The sequence below is a fragment of the Protopterus annectens genome, chromosome 3.part0 (genome assembly GCF_019279795.1).
Source record: "Protopterus annectens isolate FY-2018-M chromosome 3.part0, PAN1.0, whole genome shotgun sequence".
In the NCBI taxonomy this organism is placed as follows: domain Eukaryota; kingdom Metazoa; phylum Chordata; order Ceratodontiformes; family Protopteridae; genus Protopterus; species Protopterus annectens.
Window position 1 is genome coordinate 1,179,022,560 of NC_056731.1, and position 26,408 is coordinate 1,179,048,967.

Consider the following 26,408-nt stretch of genomic DNA (forward strand, 5'->3'; position numbering starts at 1 on the left):
TATGAACGCAGTCTTAGATAACAAGTTAAACTTGGTTAAGCTCGGTTCCAAGTTTTGTTAATATCCATCATCCTTGGGAAAATACCAAATAGTTCTGATCCTTGGGGAAATACCACCACACCAGTTCTCAATTACAAATACTTAGGCTTTATTCTGTATCCTTCCTTAGCTTTCCACTTGCACTTTGGACTATCTATTAAAAAGGCTCTCACACAACTCAAGAATGCATATCAAATTACCAGATTTCCTATTCTTGACACATGCTACTCCTTTGCAAATAAATACCTTGTTACTCAAACAAGAATATATATGTCCCATTGTTATAGTAGGCAATCCCAAAATGTACACTCACTGAAAAAAAATTATAAGAGCTGTAAATTTATCACACTAGTAGCTCCTAGGACCAATCACTGTAGCCTGTTTAGCGCCATTTACACACTACCTATCACTGAAAGAGAGACTTTTATTTTCAGTTCCACTATCTACATACAGCTAAGTAATGACTTTTGCCTGTCCCCTTGCAAGCAGGCTCTTACCCACATGCTTCTACTAGCCATTCAGATCCCATGATACCAAAAGATACAACTTATATAGTCCTTATTTCTGTCTGTCTGTCTGTCTGTCATATACATTAAGTGGTTTCTTCAGTCTAGCCCCAAAAATCTGGAACTCCTTCCCCACAGAAATCAAATCTCAATCAAGTCCTTCAGTGTTTAAATCCTCCATTCAAAACTATTTTTACAAGCCACTTTAAGGGGAAGCACTTTAGCATCACACTCTTCATTGTTTACCCTCACTCACCATGCCCGCATGTAGTCTGGTACCTAGCATTCCATTAATCCTGCCTTCAAATTATTTCCTGCTGATCAGCCCTCCTTTTATAGATTCATGGGTAAATACTAGGCTACCTGTCTTTACAAGACATTTTAAGCCTAGCCAATTTCCCTTTTTATGCTCAAAATAATGTATCCCATTTGGTTAGAGACTGGTGTTCCCCATCCCATAGTCAGTAATTATATATTACCATAATGAGAGTAATTTGGATCATACTAGAGATAATGTTTGTGGACCCATGCATGGGATAAAGCATTTAGGAGCTAACTCTATGCATTAGCTGTACAGTGGGCAGTCCTAGGGTAAATATTTTGTTTCCCATCCATAAATCTAAGTTGTTGTTGAATATGGACATGTACAAAGTTTGCATTATGTGGATGAGGTGTCTGGTTCAGAACAGAAGTACCCCTCCAAAATGTTCTATTGATGTTGCAGAAGAGGTTTAGATCTCTAGACCAAGTGTTTCTGATGCCATTTGACTTACTGATGTACAGTAAATCATTCAGTACTAGGTCAGAAGATGCCTTGTATGCCAGACACAGGTCACCTTTTAGCAGTCTATAGGATACAGAGTATAGTGACAGGGCTTTGAGGTGGTTGATACAGGACACATTGTTTAGGCTTGTATCCTTTTAGGAAGGTGGCTGATACAGGACACATTGTTTAGGCTTGTATCCTTTTAGGAAGGTATAGCTGTGGGCATTCTAGTTGTTGCATGCGTCTGGACAGAGACATGCCAAAGGGGGCATTACATTCAATGACTGGCTAAATGAGGTCTGGGTAAAGGAGGAAAGTGACATCTCTAAATCTTGTTGTAATCTATTTATTTATAAGCTGTGCAATATAAAATTACTTTTTTACAACAGTGGACACATGTTAGATCATTGTCCACGTAAGTTGCCAAATCTAAACAACTGGGTCACCTCTCAGGCGAGTGTTGTCAACATGGTAGTTTGCTGGGCTAGACAACTTCCCAAAGGATATGATAATTAAAACAAAGTGTGAGAGGGTCACACAAAAGAAAAATCAGTAAAAACTAAATGAAAACTCCAGCCAAGCTAGAACTTCCAATGAATGACCTCTCAAACCTCTTGTATCAAAGGCACATGGGATATATGCAAATTACCCTTATGAACATCAGGTGTTTCAGCTATATGGCGATTCTGAATGCCCATGACTTATTTCTTGCAATGCGAATAAAGCCTGAAATTGTCCATTGAAATGACTTAAAAAGAAATGTCATGGGCATTCAGAATCTCCATATAGCTGAAACACCTGATATTCATAAGGGTAATTTGCATATATCCCATGTGCCTCTGATACAAGAAGTTTGAGAGGTCATTCATTGGAAGTTTTAGCTTGGCTGGAGTTTTCATTTAGTTTTTACTAAAGGATATGATAATGAATTTTTGATATTTAGTTTCAGTCCACCATTCTGGCACCAGTTAGTTGATTGGGACAAACCTTCCTGTAGGATGGCCAATTCATTTAGGGATTCAGTGACTGCTCCTAGCTTGCAGTCATCTGCAAACCTAGTCATCCAGAGCCCTTTGGTACTGGATTTTCCTTCAGAGAGGTAAATGCCAAATGAGAAGGGTCCCAACCTCAAATCATTGGAGACTACACTGGTAGTTGGTCTCTTTGTTCATAGGTTCATAGGTAGGTACTAGGCTATCTGCCCGAAGGCATTTACAAGCCTAGCCGGAATGTGTTGGCTTTCGCTACCCCCTTAGATTAGTTCCCTGTGCCTTTGTCCAGCAGAGCCATTGAAGTGATTTCTGGGGTAAACATTCTGTTTCCCATCCACTCGTCAAGTTTCTCTCGAAGAGGGCTAGCGAGGCACTCTGCCTAATGTAGATTGGAATCTTGTTCCAGAACATGGGAAATCTCTGGGACCAGAATCTATCCCTCCAGCATATCCTATTTATTGTTGTGGTAAGGTTTAGATCCCTGGAGCGTGTGGATCGAGGGGATATGGTTTTCTTTAGGTGGAGCGTGTCCATCAATTCTGGGTTGGGCAAAGCCTTGTAAGTCAGGCAGAGATCACCTCTGAGTAGGCGGAATGCAACCAAGTACAGCTGGAGTTTCTTCAGTTGAGCTGCATAGGGCATCTGCTTGAGGCCAGTGATCCTCTTGGTGAGGTACTTCTGTGGTCTTTCCAGTTGTTGCAGGTGTCTTGTAAGGTACATCCCAAATGGGGCATTGTACTCTATGATGGGTCTGATGAGTGATGCATAGAGGAGCCCAATGACCTCTTTCGATCTGGATGCAAACCCTTTTGTGATTAGGCGGGCCACATAGAAGGATTTTCTAACCACTTTGGCAATGTGATTATCAAAGGAGAGGTTACTATCTACTTGGGTCCCCAGATCCCTTATTATGTCTTCCGTATTTAGGGGGCTACCACCTATGTGATAGTTTGTGGGTACTTATTTTTTCCAAAGGGGATGAATATGCACTTTTTGGCATTTAGCTTGATGCCATGGTTTTGACACCAGGTATCTGTCTCAGTGAGACCCTTTTGAAGGATGTCTGTGCCAGCCGGAGAGTCAATTATAACCCCTAGTTTGCAGTCGTCTGTGAACTTGGTCAGCCATAGTCCTCCTGTGCTTGCCTGTACCTCTGAGAAGTATATGCCGAACAGAAGGAGTCCTAGGACTGAGCCCTGGGGAATGCCACTTGTAACCGGTTTAGAGTCAGACCTAGCTCCCGCAACTCTAACAATGTGGGTTCTGTCCATGAACCAGTTGGCAACCCATCTCATGATGTAGGGGTTTATGTTCAGGCTGGTGAGCTTGTCTATAATACCTGAGTGGGGAATGGTGTTGAAGGCCTTTGCGAGGTCTAGGTAGGCTGTGTGGACCACCTTTCCCTCATCTATAGCCTTGGTAACTGTCTCAAAGAAATCCACCAGGTTTAGGAGGCATGATCTGCCCTTAACAAAGCCGAACTGGGTAGGTTCCAGTGTTTGGAGGTTCCCAATGTCTCTGTTAATGAGATCCGTGATGATGTGCTCCATAGCTTTGCAGACCAAGCTAGTCAGGCTTATAGGGTGATAGTTCCCGGGGTCAGTTGTGGCTTCACCTTTGTGGAGCAGAATAACCGTTGCTGTGCACCACTCTGTGGGCACATAGCCTGTGGAGACGCTGAGATTAAACAGTGTGTTTAGGTGAGGGGTTAGTTCATCTTTGAGCTTGTGTAGGATGCAGCCTGGGACACTGTCCGGTCCCACTGATGCTATGTTTTTGGCTTTGGAGAGGGCTGTTTTAAACTGAGTGTCTGTGATTTCAGGGGCACTACATTCTTCTGGTATAGTTATGGGCCCTTTTCGGGGTGAGAGAGGGGTGAAGTTTGCACTGAAACTGTCTGCCAGGATGTTGGCTATATCGGTCAGTTCAGTGTATTTTGTGCTATTCTGCACTAACTCCGAGCAGATCTGAGAATTGCCACTTAGATTCTTGTCATAGCTAAAGAATGCCTTGTGGTTATCTTTGGAGTCCATGGCAATTTTTCTTTCGAAGCTAGCCTTGGATGATTTTATGAGGGAACATAGTTTCTTGTTGATACTAATCAGGGATGTCTTCCCTTCTTGGGATTTTACTCTTTTCTGTACTAGTTTCCTCCTTCTATTGTATAGCTTGTTTATGGCAGGGGTCCACCAGACTGGTTTCCTTTTCATGGAGGAGTGAGAGTCTTGGTTTTGCTTGGGATAGCACAACCCATGCATTCTTGGAGGTGCCCGTAGAGTGCATTAGTAAAGGATTTTGCAGCTTGGACAATGTTATCCTTTAGCATGGGGACTTTGAAACTTCCCACCTCGGTCTTAAGTAACATGAAGTTTGCTTTTGAAAAGTTTTTCACTGTGTTTTTTTTAACTGGGGGTGGTGGTGGAATGTGGATATCCAGAGTGATTAGTTTATGGTCAGATGTAACCAACGAGAAGTTGACATCCGGTGTGGAGCACCGGTTGCCCATGTTGGTGATGACCAGGTCCAATATGTTGTCACCTCTGGTGGAGGTGTTGACCAGTTGATCCAGGGTGTTTGAGTTTATAAATTCTAGGAAATGTTGGGCAAGGGAGTTTGTACTTGAGTAGTTCTCCCAGTTAATGTTTAGGTAATTGAAATCACCCAATATCAGGATGTTTGGTAGGAACTTTATGTTTCCCAGTGTTTCCAGGAATGCGGAGTGGGGGTCCTGGAAAATGGTGTGTAATCTGTAGCAAGCTATAATTTGAATAGCAGTTTTGCCCATTGTTATTTGCACATGGATGATCTCTGAAGCATCATGCTGTGCCACTAACCTGGAGGTGTGGGTATCTTTGATGAATATGGATACTCCCCCGCCTTTTGTATTTCGGCCTGGGTTTTGTGGCTGAAATGTATGGTATGAGTTGTAGCCTGGTAGTGCTGGGGTGCTCTCTGGAGCATTAAACCAGGTTTCTGTTACTGCACATATATCGATTTTCTCCATACTGAGGAGTGCCTTGAGTGCGTGCATTTTGAGGTTTAGACTTCTGGCATTGAGTAGCATTACCCTCAGTTTTTTGTTACTTGCGCTATTTATGGCAGTGGGTTTGTCTTTTCAGCCTTGCCTAATAAAGGCATTATGGGGGTGGCAAGAGTCTTGGCCAGTATTCGAAAGCCTAAGGGTGACAGGTGCAAGCTGTCTCTAGCGAAGCAGCGTAGCTTGTCGAGCATGTTATCCCAGGCTGACAGACACTGGATTCCCTTTGAATGACACCAGAAGTTTAGCCAATTGTTGAAATTGATAATTTTTTCTCTATACAGTGGTATCATTCTTGGTGAGGGCAGGATGCTACTCAGGGTCAGGGTCATACCAGCCTGGGCTACCTGATCAGAGAGCTCCTCCATGTCTCTCTTCATGTAGTCCATGGAGGTACGGCTCAGGTCATTCACACCAACATGGACAATAACGGAGTCATATTTGTACTTGTTCTGGAGTGACCTGAGTGCTTGTGTTATGTAGCGGATCCTGGCACCCGACAGGCAGCTAACAGTAACCTTCTCCTTGTTCAGCCTAGTGAGTGGGGCGTCAGTGTGCTTGACTATAGAGTCACCTATTACTAGTGTGTTGGGTATGTTATTTTGCCTTAAGGGCTGTGATTGCATGGCACATTGATTTTTTGTGTTGGGGGGTGGAGGTTGCTTGGATGTCTGCTTTGGAGGTCTCTGTTGCTTTTGCAGATTTTTATTTAGAGCCTCCGAGTATGTTTTCATGTATTTATGTGTGTTTTTTGCCGGTGTTGGTTTCATAGGTCTAGGTCAGACTGGTGGTGTGATGCAAGTAATTCTCTTCTCCTCTTGACTGCCTGGTCCAGTCTTGGGTTGAGAGAGCTTAGCCTCCAGTTTGGCTGTATAATTGCATCTCTACATGTATTAGTGTTTGGTGGAAGGAGGAAAGGGTTGTCTGTGTACATGAGGCAATTGTAACATTGCCTCAAAATGCCCAGATTCACCAGTTGGACCAGAGAGCACACCTGAAACTGCCCTTTGGACATGCCTAGATAGGTACAGTGAACTGTTTTACTGATTGGTTGGTAAGGTTGAATAGACAGCCTTTTCCTTCTCTACAGTATAGGGGGGTCTAGTGCTAAGGTTTATTAGTGCTTGCTATGAATTTTGAGCAAGTGCCGGGATGAGAAGTGAATGGTTTGAGTGCTTAAGTTGAAAGTTTGTCTAGTTCCAAGGGAAAAATTGAAGAGTAGACTTTGTGGAACCGGGAATAGTTATACCCTAGCTAACTGGCACTGCCCGGCGTGCAAAACTGGACAAATGCGGGTTTTATAGCAGGGAAATGAAAGAGATAGAAATTAGCCAAAAATGGCCAATAAACTACTAATTTCTGGGCTGAAACCACTCCTCCAGGGACAGATAGGCTGCTCAAAGCTCCCTCTCTCACAGTGAACAGAGAAACTTCCTTCTATCCAAGTAAGGTATGGGCAAACACAGAAACTTGTAACATAGCCCTGAATTCAGCACTAACCTGAAAACTGGACTATACTATCTTAGAAAGGCGGGAAAACAAGTATTTTTTGTTTTTTTTTTTTTTTTTTTTTTCAGAAAATAAAGCAGCTACAATCAAAAAACAGTTTAAATGTACATAAATGGCTATCACACTTGAGTGTGTCACCTACAACAGTTAAACAGGTAATTTAAACACAAAAATTACTTTGTTAAAGTGCAGGCAGTAACATAAGTACAATATGTAGCTGAAGCAAGCTTTTTAAATCACAGAAACTCTAGAAAATCGGCATTTTAGGTGGAATTAGCTAAAGGCAGCAAGAAAATGCAGAAAAATGATACTTACTCACTCCATATTCTCTCTTTGTCTCTTTGCTGCTGTAGAACTCTGCAGAGCACCTGGCAGGAGCTTGCTGAGCTGTATACTAGCCCAAAAACCTCACAAATGAGGTTTTTATAGCAGGGACATGAAAGAGATAGAAATTAGCCCAAAATGGCCAACAAACTACTAATTTCTGGGCTGAAACCACTCCTCCAGGGACAGATAGGCTGCTCAAAGCTCCCTCTCTCACAGTGAATAGAGAAACGTTCTTCTATCCAAGTAAGGTATGGGCAAACACAGAAACTTGTAACACAGCCCTGAATTCAGCACTAACCTGAAAACTAGACTATACTAACTTAGAAAGGCAGGGAAAACAAGTATATTTTTTGTTGTGGTAGCTTCCCCTATTTTGATCTACTGCATCCTATCTGTGAGCTAGGTAGCAATCTACTGGGTCATGTAGGAGTTACTACTAGTTTATTTAGCTTTTCTGCAATGCCTGAGAGGGAGATTTCATCAAAAGCCTTGACCAGGTTGAAGCTTGTGGTGTATACTGCTTAACTTTTAGCCATTGCTTTGGTGTCCTTTACAAAAAAGTCAACCAGATTGAGTAAGCATGACCTGCCCTTGATGAATCCAAACTGAGACAATTCCAGTGCTTGGAGGTTCCCTATGTCTTTATTTATCAGTTCCATACTAAGTCTTTCCATTGCTTTGCATATGAGGCTGGTCAGAATTATGAGTCTGTAATTGCCTGTGTCTGTGAAAGGTCCTCTCTTATGGAGGGGAATGACTGTAGCTGTATTCACTTTGTGCAAAACCTGTATGGAATCTGAGTTTAAACACAGTTGTTAAGTCATGGTTCATGCTATTTAAAATGCATCCAGATATATTGCTGAGATCCATCAGTGCAGTATTTTTTAGCTTTTTATAGTGCCTTCAGAACTTGGGCTTGTGTGATAGCTGGAGGTGAGTCAATTTCAGTTATATCTTTTGGAACGTAAGGAGGGGAGATTGATGAAACGTTTCAGCTGAATTAACAGCCAGTAGGTTAGCTATATCTTCAGCCTCAGTGCAGGTAAAATCATGCACAATCATTTCAGGGCATTGCTGCTTTGTGCTTCTGAGATTTCAAACATAACTAAAAAAGACCTTGTGATTGTCTTTGGCATGGGTGGTTACTTTAGCCTCAAACTTGGCTTTGGTGGATTTTATTAAGCTCCTGAGTTGTTTGTTTATTTCTTTGATGAGGGCTCTAGCATTCTAGAAATTATTTTTCTTTCTTTTGGTCATACTTTTCTTCATTTTATTGTAAAGCTTGTTGATATTATGGTTCTACCAAGGAGGGTTGTTTCTGAGGTTTGAAATGTGCTTATTCCTACATGGTACAGCTGCATCTGTGCAGCTGTTTACATGCTGGTATAATGTGGCTGTATGCGTTCCTGTGTCTTTAGTGGAGTTAACTGGTTTAGTGTGGATCTGAAGCTTGCCAGTGTAGGAGTAGGTAGTTTGTCTTAGAGAAATTTCTAAAGGTACATTGGGTGGAAGGGGTCTCTGGTTTCAGTTTTATTTCAAATGAGAAGGCTTTATAGTCAGACTTAATAAGTGATGAAGATATGCAAGGGTTGTTGCAAGATGCCCAGTATTAGAAAGGACAAGATGTCCCCCCAGTGGATACTCTCACCAATTTTTCCAGAGCATTTATATTGACAAAGTCCAGATATCTCTTTGCTTGTGCACTAGTGGTGTAGGTTTCTCAGTCTATAGCTGGATAGTTTAGATTACCTAGGAAAATGGTATTGAGTTTAATACTGAGAAATTCCATTTCCTGTAGATAGACATTGCGTCTTTCTTGGGTCATACAGGGAGTTCTGTAGCTAGCTAATATATGGCACAGCACCTTTTTGATGGTTTTTGGGCATGAAGAAGCTCTAATACATCATGACACTTTGCCAGGCTTAATATGAGTCTCTTCTGGATGAAGATTGAGATACCTTCAATTTTTTTTTCCCACCTGTGCAGTAGCTGGTCTAAATGTGTGGAAGGCATTATGCCCCTCTACAGCTGCTCCATTTTAAACAATGTCTCAGTCACTACACAGATTTATTTTATTTTATTTATTTAACATTTGTTTACCAGGAAAGTATGACTGGGACAGAGACCCTTTTTAACAGAGGCCTTGGGAGAAATGCTACAGATGCATGTCTTTGGAATGTGGGAGGAAGCCGGAGCACTTGGAGGAAACCCATGCGAATGCAAGGAGGACATGCAGAAGGCAAACTAGCCAAGAATGGAACCAGAGAGCATCTTGCTGTGAGGTGACAATGTTAACTGCTGCACCACTGCACCATCAGTCTCTGAATGTCTGTGTACTCCAGAGTGATGAGGTCTGATAGGGTAGTGGAGTTTCTTGTTTAGGCTCTTAGCATTGCTCAGTAACACTTCCATATTTTCCTTTGTTTACTTTGTTATGTTGATATGATTATTAGTTTGGCATTGCTTAAAAAAGGCACTACAGGAGTGTACTTTGCCAATAATCAGAACTCTAGAGGGAACAGATTCAGGCCATCCCCAGTGATATGGTGAAATCTGTCAATCATATGTTCCCAGGCTAACAAATATTGAACCCCCTTCAAATTGCACCAAAAACTTAGCTGATTATGCAAGTCAAATATGTTTTGCTCATATCGCGAAATTATCCTTGGAGAAGTTAGAATCTTACTCAGTGCTAGGCTCATAACTGCATGGGACACACAGTTTGAGACCTCCATCATGTCTATCTTCATATAGTCCAGGGAGTGCATCTTCAGTCATTGGCACCCACATGTACTATGACATAGCCATATCAGTATCTGTTCAAGGTCTTAACTGCATGTATGATCTTCATGGATCCTGGCACCAGACAAGCAACTAACTGTCACTCTTTCCTCGCTCATCCTGTGAGAGGTACATCTGTATGTTTTACAATGGAGTCACCTATAGCAACTGGTTGGGTGGATACGTGCCTTATTGCCATGATGTTGGAATTCCTTGTTTTATGTGAGGTGGCAAGCTTAACTTGCTGAATGTACTTTGTGCCTGTGTTGCATTTTTGAGGTGTATGAGATTTTATTTATTTTTTTATTTACTTGGAAAATCTGACTGGGCACAAGTCCCATTTTCAGTGGAAGCCTGGGGATAAAAGCTCCATGGGTGGGAGGTTGGCTTACTGATTAAGGTGTTTGCCTTATAGACACAAAGTATAGGGTTTGATTCTCACAGGCAGTAATTGTCTAGGCTTAAAATGGCCCATAAGTGCAGTTAGCCTAATACTAACCTATGAACATATGATAAGCATTACTTTTGCAGGTAATATTTATCCTTAAATAGTAATTATATTTATCATATACTTTAGAAGTTATATTATCGTACATAATTTAAAGATATGTTAATGTGTAATAGCTGGAGATTCACGAGCAATAGAAATGCATGTAGGTTCAGTATGTATAGTGACATAAATGAGATTGGATGTCATGACAGCAGGAAGAGAAAGTAGAGGAGGAAGGGTGTAAGCAGAAATAATCCAGAAAACCAAAAGTAAAAAAAAGTTCTGATAGTGGAGAGGATGAGATGATAGTAAATAGGGAAAGAGATGAGGTGGCTAAGGATGGGGTATTATTAGGAGAGGATTAAGGATATAGTTTAGTTGGAGGAGCAGTAGTGGTGTGAAAGAAAGAGAAAAATAGACAATGGATAAGCATGGTTAGAGTTAGGGTGATTGATAGAGATACTGGTAATGGAAGAGAGACAGAAAGATAGGTAGTTTTAGTGAGGACTGGAGTATGAACATAGCCTTTGGGAAGTTAGATGTTTGACATGTGTGGCATTTTTTTGTTTTAGCGTGGGTGGGATGGAATTGTACATGTCACAGTTCCTTCATGACCCCCCCAATTGTTTCTCAGTCTCCTTTTCTTTGGACATTGTCTGTTCCAACAAGAGAAGAAAGTCTAAAAATTGTAGTAGATGGCTAGATTTCCAATTTCTTGTAATGGTTTTCCTTGCAACAGGAAGAATAGTCCACAGAATATAGAATAGATTTGTTATAACAGCATTCGATATACAACCATTAAATACCACCAAATTTGGCAAGTGTAAATTTGTCAGACCATAGGGCCTGCAGCAAATGATACATTTTCTCCCAATATTCTCTTAAAAGTGTATAGTCATAAATAATGTGTATTCAATCTTTTTAATATATTTTTTCATCTTGGGCATATTTTGTTATCATTACTTATCTTTGCTATTGTATGTGGTGTCTGTGTGAAAATCTCTATGTAAGTATTTCCATGTAAAAATAATACAGCATTGTGTTAATATTTTGCTTATTTATCTTAATACTAAATATCTATTTTCATCTGCCATTGTTTTTTCATCCTGAAATAAGAATTACGAAATATTATCATTCATTTTCTTTATTAAAATACTATAGAAGTCTGAAAAGAGTGAGGAGTAAGTTTGTTATTATAATTAAACTCATATATATATATATATATATATATATATATATATATTTAAATATATATATATATATATATATATATATATATATATGGTTTACCTTTAAAATGTTGAATGCTAAATGGTTGAAACTGAATTGGTTGAATGCATTATTTTAAATGATCATAATGTTGAACTAAAATTAGTCTAAACTCACAATGTTGAAATTATCAAATTTGCCCATTTCTGCACTGTAGTGCAATATCGGAGTTGGTATATTTAAGTAGGGGGGGTGAACTCATTGCTTTTTCAATTAAATGAGTTTAGACATTTTGATCATTCAATGTTTTGGGTTTAGATGTTATTTTTCGACCAAATGAACATTAGACATTATAGCATTCAACATTTTAAATGTGTGTGTGTGTGTGTGTGTGTGTGTGTGTGTGTGTGTGTGTGTGTGTGTGTGTGTGTGTGTGTGCATATATATATATATATATATATATATATATATATATATATATATATATATATATATTTATATATATAAAACATGTTGGAACTTGTTGATTCCTAATAAATCTCATTCAAGTCAAAGTATCTTGTGCTTTCTTTCCTGTATCTTGAATTGTTAAGCAATCATTCTACTTTAAATTAAATTCTGTTTTAATTGACACCATGGATTTCCATCTGGATTCTTGAAACAGATATACCACTGTAATATTTTTTTACTCACCTGTTTAATTTTAACTTGTTTAAGCTTTAAGTGAGACCTTTGTTAACACAAAAAGATGTAATTAGAAAGAACCATTTTTAAATTCATATTTTTAAAACTAGTTTCCTAAAATTTAAGAATGTTATTAATATATTGAAAATCTGTTGGGAAGGCTATATTATACTGAAGTAAATACAAAGAGCTAACAATATAATATTACTTATAACATGTAATGTATCTATGGATCAAAAAGTGAAGTAATATGTCTAGATTAAAAGTGAGGTATAAATAACTTTAAAAATTAATAAATAATTATCATCTAAGCAATATATTTTCATTTTGAAAGATGCAGACCATACACGTATATTTAAGTCTGGTAACTAAACCCCTCTTTCATTCCATATTTTAACATGATGATTATAGACTATTGTGCTTTTGTGAAACTACAAAAACTTTAGCATCATTTTGTTGAAATTTTAGTATATGTATTACTTGGAGTAAATATTTTTGTTCACACTATATTAAGATTTTGGGTAATATTATCATTTTAATAATTTGCTATCTGTCTTTAAAAACTGAAGAATCTTCTGCTTGAAAAAAATTCTGCTTAAGAAATGTTCTGTTTGAAAAATTCTGCTTAAGAAATGAAAAATCATGTTCCAATTAGTAATAAGGGTGTTCATTTTATCCAATATCTTATTATAATTACTATCTCATGTTTCATCCCATTTTCCTTATTTTAATTATCAGTATAATAATTCTTGAGATTTCCCCATTGCATTCAGTTTTCATCTCCGTGTTTATTTCTATTTTTTAATAATAGATTTTGTCTTATTATTACTGAGTTGAAGACCTGAGATAACATCAAAAGTTTTAATATGTTGTATATTTCTTTTAGTGATACATTCAACTCACTAGCTATCAATTTTATATAATCTATGTATAACATTATTTTAGATTCATGTTTCCAGTACTCTTATTGCAGTCACTGTCCACTTTGTGCAGCTCATGTATTCAGCTGTTGTCCACATTATAGCTTCCCAAATAAAGTATAACATTAGATTTTTTAGGTATTGTTAAGGCTATTCAAATTTAACAATGATAATTATGTAATAATATTCCACTTTATAAATTAACTCTCCACTCTGATATAAAAATAGAAAATATATTTTCTTGGAAAACTGGTTAATTAGGTCTCCTGCTGGGCCATAGCACTCCTGTTAGACTATATAAAACAAAAATAATTTCAAGTCTGAAATTGCCCAGTTCAACAGGGGTTATAGTTTATCCCTTGTAATTTAATTTGGAAAGTTAATGTGTTAGCTGCCTTATGTATCCTGCCATATGTGTGCCAAACCATCTGTTAATAGCTTACTGAAGGCCTTCAGTGTTCAATGATGTCCATATTGGTAAGAGTCTCATTATTCTCATTAACATTTTAAGCAGTCATGGACATTGAAAGCAACCAGTCGCTAAAAACATGGAGTTTTGTATGCAGCTTTGTTTTATACCACCAACCCAACATTAAAACTGTGACAAAGGGTGATAGTGCCAGCCCAGCTAGATGGAATTTTGTAAATAATTATGTGTCATTGGTGAATATCAAAATGATTTCTGCAAGATGCTTGTGTTACAAATGTATTAGAACTGTATAACAGGTGTATATCAAACTGGTTTGTATAGAAATATGTGTTAAAAAGGTATTTTATAAAGAGCTTGTGCTTAAAATGTAACCAAAGTGTGCCCTACTGGAAAAGAACAGAAATGTACATGCACTTTTGTAACTGTTTAAATGTATATATTTTGACAGTGGAAACTGCAATACAGGAGGTTAACTTCAGAAAAATAACTGAAATTAAATTACTTTATGGTTACACCATAAAGGATGGTATATTTCAATTTCAATGCAGCAAAGAGACACAAGGTCTAAAACTAGGGAGCTTGCTGTGTTGTTTCTGGGGAGAAATAATTACTAGTCTTAAAATGTGAAGGAATGTAATTGTTTTAGGACTTCCAGAATCTGCCAAAGATCTGAGGTCTATGTATTTTCACAAGTAGATGCTAAATACTGATAGCTTCTAGCACTGGGGGTTTTATCTGGGATAGAGTCAGATGACAAGAAAGTATGTCATTCTGCAAGCTGTCCCAGCAGTAATATTTGAGATATTAATTTGAAAAGCCTCTTAGTGAGACAGCTCATTCTGTATTTGGTCTTGGACCTGACAAGAACCATTCACTACAACATCTGCCTTGCTCTGTAAGTAACTTTCTAGAGTATAGTAACTCTCTTAGATATAGTCAGAAATATAGCAAAGCTTAGTTTAGATATTTTTCTTTATTTATTTGAGACTGTCCTTCAGTGTTGTTTTAAATATTTCCTCTGATTTTGAACTTTGATGTCACTGTGAATATATACTGAGCATTTTCTTGTTCTTTTATTATTTATTATTAAATTATTTTTATTTTATTTATTTTATTTTATTTTACATTGTTTACCAGGATAGTTCGACTGGACACAGGTCCATTTACAGTGGAGGCCTGGGAAGAAATGCTCCACAATTAGATTAACATCAACATGGTAATACAAACAATAATATAACAGTGATAATTGAGGTAAGTACAGTCATAAAAAGTCTCATACACTTCAATCTAAATAATAAGCAATACATCAGCAGTAAGTGAGTAAATTTACAAAGATAAAGAGTCTCATACATCAAAGCTTTAACATTGGATTAGTGAGATAGGATAAAATAATTAAAAATCATATGATTAGACATGACATATTATACAATTTCAAGTTGACAGCAAGATACCTAACTGTAGCATATATACAGTAGAGATAGCAGGAAGGAAGGTGTAAAGTGTGCTGAGATTGTGAGATTCATGTGATGCATGGACATAGCAATGTATTCATAAGATGTGATTTGAGAGCATTTTTAAAATGTGTCTTAATCGGGGCAGAGGTCAGATAAGGGGGGGTTATTCCAGGATCTAGTTATGGCATGAGAAAAAGAGCTTTCCCTGAATTGTTGCTAGCTTTAGAGATGCAGAGGAGGGATTTCTCAGTAGATCAGAGAGGACGATTAGTTCTGCATTGAGAAAGTAACTGGCTTAGTGCTGGGTTTTTTCAGGATATCTAACGATATTAAAGGCAATGACTAGCTGGTGGTAATTGAGTAGCTGGTGAAGTTCTAACCATTGTAGTTCCCTTAGAGATTGACAGTGATGGGTTCTGAAGGTGGAGGTGTTAGCAAACTTGGCAATTTTATTGTAACATGATTCAAGTCTGGTGAGATCAAGTTTTCTGACTTGGGTAAGTATTGGCGCTGCATACATTAGAGTGGAGAGTAGATGTGTTTGGGCTAGAGTGATCCATGCCTGTTTTGAGAGGAATTGTTTATGCCTGTATAGGGTTCCCATTTTTTGTGGACCTTTTTTATGGTTTGCGAGATATGGACATCGAAGAGTAGGTTATTGTCAGTTTCTACACTGAGGAGTTTGGTACGGTCAGAGGGAGATATGATGGTGCCATTTTTGGAAGAAATTGAAAAGGATAGGGGGGTAGGTACAGATTTGCTGGGGCTGAACAGTAGCAATTTTGTCTTACTGGGGTTTAGGATTAGTTGGATATCAGTAATCCAACTTTCTACAGAGCTGAAGGATTCTTGTGTGAGTTGTTGTAGAGTGGAAAGTGATGGAGCAGAGCAGATAAGAGTTGAATTGTCAGCATACTGTATAAGGGAGGCATGCTGGGTGATGGTGTATAGATTGTTGGTAAATATGGAGAAGAGTAGTGGGCCTAAAATTGAGCCTTGTGGTACGCCTATTGTAGTTGGCAGTAAAGGAGATGGTATGCCTTGCCATTGAACTGATTGCTGCCTATGTGACAGATAGCTTTTAAACTGGGCAATAGTGGATGGGGCAAAGGATAGGGTGGCCAGGGAGTCTAGAAGTTTGGAGCGTGAGACCATATCAAATGATTTTGAGAGATCTAAAAACATTGCAAAAACAAAATTATTGTTATTTCTGTGAAGGCTGACCTGGTTGGTGAAAGAGAGGAGGGCAGTTTTTGTGCTGTGATTTTGCCGGAAGCCATGTTGTGTGGAGGAGAGAAGATTGTGTGTGTTTAGGAATTTCATGGCTTGAGAGTGAATACATTTCTCAAGCAGTTTAGATAAGGGGGATAGAATGGCAATAGGATGGTAGTTTGAGAATTCATAAGAATTGCCACCTTTATGAAGTGGTATAATATATGAAACTTTCCGGAGTTGGGGGATGTAGGCTTCCTGTATGGAGCGGTTGATGAGGATAGAAACTGAGTAAGAAAGGGATTCAGAAGCAATTTTTAGGAAGTTGGCTGGTAGACTGTCAGCTACAAGGGTGGTTGGCTTTAGTTTTAGGAGGAGTTTTTTAATAGTGGAAGTGGGAACTGGTGAGAGAGCAAATCTTTCATTGTGGCTGATCTATGTAGAGATATTTAAGTTTTGAGAGAACTTGCATATTTATTTGGTGACACTGTGTGGGCCACTCCTAATAGCCTTGCTCTTGGTCAAGCTACCATTTGTATTAATATTAACATTACACAAAATTGGACACCCTTTGTTAAGGGCCTTAAAGTAGCTGATAAGGAGTTGACTGGTGGCAGTGATAACTACCTTATAGTCTCGGCAAAATGCGTCATAGCTAGTAAACCTGTAACAGCCTTTCCCAGGTGTGTGTGTGTGTGTGTGTGTGTGTGTGTGTGTGTGTGTGTGTGTGTGTGTGGTGTGTAAACCAACGTCAAAGAGTGTACTTGTGTCAGCTACTTGGGCAGGGACATGAAGCACTGGGTTGGACTGATAGAGTGCTGGAGGTCTTGGCTTGGCCACTCAGCTGAGATCTCATCTCTATAGCTGTGCCAGTGGGGAGTCTTACTGGGGTTCTGGAGAAAGAGGGAGAAACCAGCTCTGGACTAACTGTGGTCTCTGTGTGCTCTTAAGGGAAAATGCACTTGATGCAGAGAGCTGCATCTGGAAATATTGTGTGTGTACCTGTTATCCTGTCAGTGTATGCCCCCAACTGGTGCCAGTGGTGAGGATTGAGGCTCCATGATTACTGTTCCAGTGGTGGGTCGTCACAATATCTATGACATCTTTTCTTTTATTTTCTCACCATTCCCTTTTAAGTCCCCTGTTTCCTTTACACTGTTTATTGAATGCTCAGAATAAAGTCCTTAAAATAAATCATGCCACTTTTAGTCTGATAACCAAACACCCTAATACTGGGTGATTTCAACTACCCTGCCATTAACTAGGAAAAATACTTGGGTACCAACTCCTTTTCCCAACGGTTCTTGGAATTCATAAATTCCAACGCCCTGGATCAACTAATCCATTGTCCCACCAGGGGCTCCAATATCCTAGACCTGGTCATTACCAACATGGGAGATAGATGCTCCACACCAGTGGTCACCCCCTCATTGGTCAGGTCTGACCATAAGTAAATCACCCTTGACATCCACATACCACCCCCACCCCCCAGTAAGGAAACCTCCTTAAAAAACTTTTCCAAAGCTAACTTCATGCTAGTGAAGTCAGAAGTGACAAACTTCATGACACCCATGCAGACGGGATATGAAAGTTCGACTGCAGAATCCTACACTAAGGCACTGTATGAGCACATCCACTTGTGCATGAATCATGCCATCCAACATAGAACCAAGATGCTTTCCTCCAAAAAAAAAGAAGCCAATCTGGTGGTCCCCTGCTATAAACAAACTATACAACAGAAGGAAGAAACTGTTGCAGAAAAGAGGAAAATCCCAGAATGCAAAAAACTCCCTCACCAGCCTCAGTAAGAAGCTGAGATCACTCATAAAATCCTCAAAAGCTAGTTACAAAAATAAAATTGCCAAAGATTCCAAAGACAACCACAAGGCATTCTATAGTTATGGCAAGAATCTAAATGACTATGCTCAGATCTGCTCTGAGCTTCAACAGAATGGCATTAAATATACTGATCCCAAGGATATTGCCAATATCCTGGCAGATCCATTTAGTGCCAACTTCACCCCCCCTCACCCCCTAAAGGGCCCATCTCAATACCAAAAGATTGCCAAATTCTGGTAATCATGGCCACACAGGTAGAAACCACACTCTCCAAAGTTAAAAATACAGCATCCATGGGACCAGATGACATCCCAGGCTGTGTACTACATGAACTACAAAATGAACTGGCACCTCACCTAAGTGTCATGTTTAATCATAGCCTCACCTCAGGCTTTGTGCCCATTGAGTGGCGTACAGCTGCAGTTATCCCACTCCACAAGGGGGAATCCACCTTGGATCCTGGGAACTACCGTCCCATCAGTCTGACGAGCCTGATCTGCAAGGGCATGGAACGCATTATCATGGAACTTATAAACAAAGACATGGGCAACTTCAAACACTGGACCCCACCCAGTTTGGGTTTGAGAAGGGCCGATCTTGTCTCCTGAACCTGATTGACTTCTTTGAATCAGTCTCCAGAGCTGTGGACGAGGGTAAGGTGGTCCACACAGCCTATCTGGACCTCACCAAGGCCTTCGACACCATCCCCCACTCTGGAATCATAGATAAACTTACTAAGCTGGGCATAAATCCATATGTCACTCGATGGGTTGCCAACTGGCTTACTGACAGAACCCAGACTGTAAAAGTAGCTGACTCCAAATCCAGCTCCAGACAAGTGACAAGTGGAGTACCTCAGGGTTCAGTCCTGGGACCACTCTTGTTTGGCATCTACTTCTCTGAAGTACAGGCCAACACTAAGGGACTCTGGCTAACAAAGTCCGCAGATGACTGCAAACTAAGAGCCATTATTGAATCCCCAAATAATGTGGATATTCTACAAAAGAGCCTTATAGAAACAGATGCCTGGTGCCAGAGCTATGAGCTCAAGCTTAATGTCAAGAAATGTATAGTTATCCCCTTTGGCAAAAAACATGTACCTATGAATTATCACATAGGTGGCAGTACACTAAACATCGAAAGTGTGATGAGAGACTTAGGGACACAGGTGGACAGTGGTCTCACTTTCGATAACCACATCACCACAACAGTCAGGAAATCCTACTATATGGAACACCTCATCACTAAGGGCTTTTCATCCAGAAAAAAGGAGGTCATTGTCCCACTTTACTCATCCCTCATTAGACCCATTATAGAGTATAATGCCCTGTTTGGTATGTACCTCACAAGACATCTGCAACAGCTGGAAAGGCCACAGAAATACCTCACTAAAAGAATCACAGGCCTAAAGCAGATGCCATATGATGACCATCTAAAAAACCTCCAGCTATACTCTGTGGCATATCGTCTACTCAGAGGCGATCTCTGCTTAACATACAAGGCCATGTCAAACCCTGAGCTGTTGGACATGCTCTACTTAAAGAAATCCCAATCCCTCAGAGCCACACGCTTCAGGGATCTAAACCTTGTCATCACAATGAACAAAACATGCTAGAGGGATAGGTTCCTGACCCAGAGACTCCCCATACTCTGGAATAGACTTCCCATACATGTCAAGCAGAGCGCCTCCTTGGCCCTCTTCAAAAGAAACCTTGATGATTGGATGGGAGATAGGAAATTCATCCCGGGGATCATGTCAGTCACCCTGCTAGACAGGGGTCCAGAGAAGTAAATATTGTGGGAAGAAATATCCAGGGAATTGTTATGGCTAGGCTTGTATAGGCCCTAGGGCCGATAGTCTAGTACCAACCTATGAACCTATAAATAAAAAACATTTTGGTGCTGATACTTTTCCTTTTCACAGTTGTCCCTCAGCTAACTATATTTATAGTAATTGTGAATGCCATCATCAGAGTCTATCATAAACAAGCACATGGAGCCAATTTCAATATATATTTTTAGTTGTGGTTAGTCCACCTGTCATAACAGTTTTTTTAACATAATCCGTGATGATATAGGATATACAGCAAAGTTTTACAGGAATCATAACTGACTAGAAAACTACTAAAATGGGCCCAGTCAGCCATGGACTAGTCATCAGTAAAGGCAGCATCATGCAGTGAGTGGCACTTCAAAACAGAAAGACTTGGAAAAGAACAAAATATTTAAATATGGATGAATATGTCAATACCAGAATGATATGTGAACAGGTTTGATACACTGATAGACCTTTGAGCTGTCACAGATCTTATCCCAATGAAGAAGGATGAAAGAGTCACAACAGGTGAAATATTTATTGAAAAACATGGGTCTTAATTACTCCCTGCTACTGCCACAGCTATTCCTGTCAAGATGCTCCCCCAAAACCACTGAATAGCTTTCTGACAACTTAAAACAATATATTACCTAAGGACTTTATTGATCTTTTAATTTCTATTATATTATATTTGCAATGTGCTTTGCCAGAGTGATGGCTGGAAAGAAGGCTTTGGCTCAGCATAGTCTTCCATTTAACAAACAAATAAATAAATAAAATACATGATATCTAGAAATCCAGGAAAGGTAGCTTTTACTATACTTCTCTTTAATATGTGTTAGGCATTTTTTATCCAAGTGTACTGATTCTGACTGGGAACATTTATTTTCATCTTTAGCAATATCATCAGGTATGTTTAGATTCCTGAAATGACATCAAGTGCCTTTCATCAAACAATACCGCGATACTAACTTCTGAGTTGCTAAACCTTGGTGGTTTTATAGTATTCTTTTAATTGAAAAGATAATCAGCCTTGGAGTTAGTTTATTTTGAGTCATATGGGTATGATGGCAGGTGGTTACTTAGAAATAAAGGGGTGTCAAGGTGAAGCCGCCTGCAAAAAAATATTGATAAAGTTCTTCTTAAAGTCAGTATTATTAAATTATTAGCTTTATTTCTCCATTGCTTATGGCTGTGATTTTGTTGTCTTCACTATTTTGTCAATAATATTTCCAATGCAGTGAAACTGAAAATAATAGGGGCAATGAATGTTTATACCTTTGGCACTCTCTTCATCCTGTCTGTAAAATACCTATCTTGGTAGAAAGCCTGTGGTAAGGGCAGCTGGCTGCATTGCAGATACAGACCAGAATATAAGTATGGTAAATAATTGCTTTTAGTGTGACTAGCTAAGCGTGTGACATAAATCAATATGTTGGTGTAGCTAATTAGGATAACAATATGAAAGGCAGATATTTAAAATTACTCTGTGAATTCAAACACAGACAACAACATGGTCTACTTTTTAAATAGTCCATTAAGAATCAGTTCTATTATGTGCACAGCTACATCTCCAAGGTACACACAGCTGCAGGGTGAAAAGAAAATAATGAAAGGAAGTTAGAAATGTAGCCAGTTTGTTGTTATTGATGACAAATAGGTCCTTCTAAATGTTTTTCATGGTAGGACGTAACTTGGTCACAACTGCAGGTCCATAGCATTCTGTCAAGAACTTCTTACACACCCTATCCATTCTAAATAAATGGGGTATGTTTGTTTCTTTATTTATTAATGTATTCTTTTTATAACCAGGTGGGTGAGCTGGTTCCTGGACCCTTTTCAACAATGACCAATGAACAAAGGCACAGCGCAAATACAAATAATTAACACAAGTCCAATAAAAGTTTTCATAAACCGTTACAACAAGATGTAACACAGATATTTATATGTAATGTAATGTAGTACAAATTTTGAAGATAAATCTTCACAACAAATCTAAGGTAATACAGAGAGCTTGAAAGACACAGGTACAAAACAGGACATCATGAAATGTACTTTTCGGTGTATATGCCACATAGGATGTCTAATTAGCCTATAGTACAACTGCATTGAAATTGGAAGTATAGTGATTACTTTTTTGTGCTACTGTGTAAGACAAGCCTTTATTGCATAGTTAACATTTATATTTTGGTGGAAAAACTGCCACGTTTTGTTTACATGTTTAATACATTTAAGAGATTTCAGGTACTTCAGCTGTGCATGATAGAGCACAAGTAATATTGCTTATGGTAAATGGGCCCCTTCCTGTATAGTACTGTATATCTGAGGGACAAGCACATTACTGTGTCTTACTACATAACTACTCGGACTGGAGAACAAATGTTTTCTAGTGGGGTGTTAATGTATAGACCATTCCTACTCAAAAACAGTTCTGTTGCTTCATGGCAGCATATTAAACTGCCATGTAGCTCTGACAATTAAAAACTAAATGGCCACCATTTTTTGTGATCACTAAGCAATGTAAAATTAAAACGTTACAGGAAGTTAAAAATAAATAAATAAATGTGTGTGTGTGTGTGTGTGTGTGTGTGTGTGTGTGTGTGTGTGTGTGTGTGTGTGTGTGTGTGTGTGTGTGTGTGTCATTTGGAAGGAAATGGAAGAAGACTACATTCTGCACTGCCTTTTTTCGAGGAACAGAAAGGTATAATTAAACAAATGAATGAAGAACAAGACTCACGGTGCATACAAGTTACGTAATTTTTTTTTTCATTTTATTTATCTAATGATGGAAAATCAAATTGTTTCTTATTAAATGCAGCATTATAAATACTCACTGGGAAATTTTTTTCTTTTTACTGATTCTTTACCAATAAAGTGTTCTTTCTTTCTAATTGCCAAGTACCATTGTTATTGTTTGTCAAAAGAAGGAAAGCAATACATGAAGGCACGCAGGTAAAATCTGTGCTTTATGGAAATCTTTCTTTGTTAAGAAAGTAGACACTCAAAAAAATCAGTTGGTGACCGGCTGTGATGATAAGGCTTAGTTTTGCATTTATGCAATACCTCCAAACCTGTAAACATCAATACAGGTACAAAGGCTCTTGAAAAGTAGGTACTGTTGGCAAAAATCTGGACATCTGAATAGCACAAAATTAAATACTTATATAATTTATATTTTGGATATAAAATACTTTCTCCAATAATTAAATATATACATCTTACTCTGAAACATAAGGTGAAGGAACCATTTTACCTCAAAAATATAAAAATATATTTATAAAATAATACAAAAATAAATATAAAACAATTTCACAGCTAGCCCATTCTCTAAATGCAATAATGCCCTTCAGAGTGTGTGTTAATCTGGAAAAAAATCCCCTTCCAACACCCTTTGGTATGAGTTATTTCCAGAATAGCATACACCTTGTCAGCATTACTGCTTCCATATGCATATCGGGAGCATGTGATGAAAAGAGGGAGGTCTGTCTCATTACATCACTGGTCCATTCGTGAAAAAATGTGGGAATTCAGTTCCTTTTAATAGTATCCTGAAGGGCTGAAGAACAGCAATATCACTGCAACATGAAACAAAGTAATTATTCTAATCTGAAGACTAAAACAGTATTTGTAGCTGTTGACCTCAGCAGCACAGATGACTAGTTATTATACATTCAAGGTATATATTCCACTACATGGGGAAATTCTAATTCTAGGAATTCCCACACTTATTTATTTCATTATTTATTTATATATGTATGTATGTATTTATTTATTTATGACATTTGTTGACCGGGTTAGTCCAAATAAGCCAAAGCCCATTTGCAAGGGTGGCCCATGGACAAAAGCTCTAATTTTAATAAAAAAGAGAAATGCATATATATATATATATATATATATATATATATATATATATATATATATATATATATATATATATATGTATATACATATATATATATATATATATATATATATATATATATATATCTGTATGTGTGTGTGTGTGTGTGTGTGTGTGTGTGTGCAATTCATTTTCTGTGATAACCAGTAATGCCTTTTTATCATGAGTGAACTCATTTTCCTGTCCTCTAGTTGTGACAGGTTACCAAGCTTTCCAGTCATGTTTGTCAGTAACTGGGGATGGCAGGAAGAAAGTATGTTATCCATGGCTCCCTCTTAAAGCAAGATAATAGCTTCAGTATGTGTGCTAAGGAGGGGGACCGTATTTACTTAGCTTTGCCAATATTTGCTTGTTTGATGTGTGGCATGTACTATGATTCTTGAATTGTTCAGTGCCTGGCAAACACAAAAAGACATAAAAAATGCCTAGTAGACAAAGAGGCATTTGCTTCATTTCACTTTATTGTGTCATTGTATTTCTAGGTATTGGAAGATTATTTAAATTTTTAAAGAATATCTAAACAAATAAACTCCAAACAAATTTTTTATTTGGCACTTCAGATTTCTGATCACTGACTTAGAAAATATCATTGTTAATAGGTAAGTGATGCATTTTTATTACCTTCGTAAACATTAACAGAAGCTCATTGCTTGCTGCAACAAAGAAGTACTGAAACCGATCTCTTGTGCACCTCTGATCATTTTTATCACTCTACTGCAATTCCAGGAAAAGCCAAATAACACCCAAAGTATAATCTATAGATAGCTGGCTGTTAGGAAGTACTTACAGATTTTTTGCATGACAGAAATGCTGATTATGATACCAAGTCATAATAGCCACTTTGGTCACTAGACCTTGCTCCTGCCATCCTATATTTTTTCTTAGAATTAAGGCTGGAGTGATTTGTTGATAGTAGCGCTGATATTTGCTGAAGCGGTAATGTTTGTGTGTGTGTGTGTGTGTGTGTGTGTGTGTGTGTGTGTGTGTGTGTGTGTGTGTGTGTGTGTGTGTGTGTGTGTGTGTGCACATGTGTGTGTGTATGTGTGTGCAGGTAAGCACATAGGTGGGTATCTGTTATACAACGTAACCATTCTGCAGTAGCACAACAGTAAGTGTGACAGATCAGATAGTCTGGGAGAAAACCACTGATCACTTCAAGGTTGTGTTTGTGTTGGAGGGACTGCCAAGATGAATGTGTTATACTGAGGGGTGTATCAGGGTGAGTGGGAGTAAATGGAGGGCCCTGACTGCCACTGGAATAGAGGGGGTATAGGCAGGAAACTGTATACCCTGCATGGGCATGTAAAGGGATATGAAAGAGACTGTATAGCACTGGAGTAGGTGAAACATTTGAAGAAGAAACACCAAACTATGCCACGGTAAGGACAAAGAGGACACTGATCATTGCAGGCTAGTAGCAGGTGCAAGATGGACTCCAATCACTACCATAATGCAAAAGAGTGCACTGCTGTTACAGTTGCAAGATGGACTCTGATCACACAATGCAAAAGAGTGCACTGCTGTTAGCAGAAAGGCCTTGCATCATGCTTTTGAAACATACGGCACTGGTATTCTCTCAGTCACTCTGACAACAATAGTTAGGTTGTCTAGGAATTTCAAACCGCAGCTCTGTATGATTGAGGTACTTTGTATGCACTTAGATCTTTAGCCAAGTGATAGGCTATGAAAAACAGGGCTTCTTGGATATGCATTCATATATCTGTCTAAAGTTTGAAACAAGGAACTTCCATTGCGAATAAGATTTCCAGGAATTTCAACCACGTTCCCCAAATGCCAATTATACATATCAGTTTAACATAAAAAAAATCAAGCAGTGATAAACCGATTACATCATAATATTAGTCAACACAGAGTGAAGCACTGATATGTTTGCAATATAGTGTAGCCATGAATGAGCAGGGAGGTTGGCATAATGGTTAAGATCTTTGTCTTACACACCTAAGATGCAGGGTTTGATTCTCACATGGGTTAATGGGCTAGGCTTAAAATAGTCCACAAGGGCAGCTAGCCTAGTAATAACCTATGAGCATACACATCATATTGTTATGTAGTCATCACTATTTATGAGGAAGAAGTCCCTGTTTATTAAAGGTACTCTTAGTTCTCTGAGGGAGTGAATGGTACACATACAATACTTTTCCCTGACTTGTTTCATAAGCTTCAATGAAGCCTTGCCAAACATAGTTAAAATGCAATTATTTTTAATAGTTTATGGTTATAGCCTTCAAGTATTTTTAATCTGGCTTGAATCATTTAAAATTCTGTAAGCATAAACAAAATGGGAGGTTAGCACAGGCAGATAACAGTATGCTTTCCTAATAAAACAACCTGAGTTTGACTCTGTCTCTCTCCACCTGTATGCTGGTTAACCCTTGAGTATGTCGTAACCAGGAAGAGTTTTTGAATTAGCCCTTGAAAGAGACATTTGTGCCTCAAAGCCATACTTGTTTACTGAATTAGTTCAGCTGTGTTACA

General features: G+C 38.5%; 1 protein-coding gene across 1 annotated transcript in view; it reads left to right on the plus strand.

The window, feature by feature from the left end:
• CNGB3 (cyclic nucleotide gated channel subunit beta 3) overlaps positions 1 to 26,408 on the plus strand; it is an 812,110-nt gene that overhangs the window by 482,138 nt on the left and 303,564 nt on the right. The gene's annotated exons all lie outside the window — the stretch shown is intronic.